This window comes from Dipodomys spectabilis, unplaced genomic scaffold, assembly GCF_019054845.1.
Source record: "Dipodomys spectabilis isolate Male_0828 unplaced genomic scaffold, ASM1905484v1 ptg000221l, whole genome shotgun sequence".
NCBI lineage: Eukaryota > Metazoa > Chordata > Mammalia > Rodentia > Heteromyidae > Dipodomys > Dipodomys spectabilis.
Window position 1 is genome coordinate 618585 of NW_024870898.1, and position 1600 is coordinate 620184.

General features: G+C 37.6%; 1 pseudogene; it reads right to left on the bottom strand.

Annotated features, from left to right (window-relative positions):
* LOC122123133 lies at positions 1 to 1374 on the bottom strand (annotated as a pseudogene).
* Between the last annotated feature and the right edge of the window lie 226 nt (positions 1375 to 1600).

Below are 1600 nucleotides of genomic sequence, written 5' to 3' on the forward strand. Positions count from 1 at the left end.
TCAAGAAGATAGGACATTCTTCTTCAGCTTCTCTATTTCTACCTCCATATTACTCTTCATTGTCTTCTTCTATCTCTTTCTAGTTTTTCCAGTTCTTTCCCAGTGTTTCTACAATATCCTTTTTTTAGTGTTTCCACAAGACAGCAATTCAATACTCTGGCCTCTAAGCTGAATCAAGGAATTTTACTTCCTATCATCTGTTTCTACTTTTGCTTTTATTTCTTATGGAGGTAAGAAAGCAATTGTATTTGCCTTAGAAGCAGTTGAAAGTGGTGGAAGAGGTGGCTTTGTGGAGTAGCTTGTATCCTTTTTAAACTCAAATCATTTTAAATTGGCATTATCTTCTTGGCAACTTCAAAGTTTTTATCTGGGCTTTCAGTTGGTAAATATCCACCATTAAAATAGCGGGGCAGCCTTTTCCCAGCTTCTGTGATTTATTTGCAGTGAGGTACAGCAAGTTTTCTGAGGAAGCTATGTTATCAAAATTTACAATATCAGTTTCTCTAGATCTCCTTTCTATAAATGAACCAAAGTCTACTGTTTTGGGTCTAAATGGCAACTCTCCAGAATACAGCTTTGGTTTTGATACTGGCTGCATTTCAAACTTTGATGAAATATTAACTTCTCCATTAATTTTGGCTGTGTGTGGTTGTGGGGGAACTGGTTTTTCGGGTCGCTTTGGATATGCTGCTGCAGGAAATTTCAATAAATCATTGGTGGAGTCTGCTTTTTGGGTGGGACTATGGAGCAATTGGTTTAGAACGTTTCTGACCCAGTAGTGATTTTTCATCTTTTTCTTCAGGCTTCAGTGGAGAAAAGTTCTCTGCAGCTTAACAGGTCAGGCTTTGGAGCTGGACCCTTAGGAGGTGGTGGTTTCTTTGGATTTGGAAAGTCTTTATCCAGCACAGTTATCTAAATAGTGTAATTGTCTGGAAATACCCCTTCTTTACCATTAGGTTCTTCCTTCCACCAGCCAGGTTCACCAGTCTCTTTATTATCAAATGGATTAATTTTCACTCTTTAAAAGTAAGCTCATCTTCATTACTACCTTCATAGGCAAATAATGTTCTATAATATTCTTTAGCTTCAGTGTCTGTTGTTATCATTTCCACACTGTTTTGGATCACTGTAGCTGTATGATTAAAGGCATCTTTTCTGTGTTTTTTTTCTCTCTTCAGTTTCACTAGTGGATGTTCTTGTTCTTAGTTTCATTGAGCCTTCTTTATAAATATCTCCAAATCCAATTCCTTGAATTTTTTGGCTGTGTAATATTGATACAGTGCCACTCCAACTTCCCGGAGATGGTGATTGTGAGGTAGGCCCAGCCAAAGCAGTGTCTGGGATGTTGAATTTTGTCAAAGGATTTTTATGCATTAATTGAGGTGGTCATGTGTGTTTTGTTTATCTTTATGTAATGTATTAGATTTATTGATTTGTGTATGTTGAACCATCCTTGCATTCCCAGGTCAAAAAAGATTTGATTATAGTGTTTTTTGTTGTTGTTGGTAGTGTGTGTGTGTGTGTGTGTGTGTGTGTGTGTGTGTGTGTGTGTGTGTGTGTGCAGGTCCTGGGACTTAAACTTAGGCCTGTGCAATCTTTC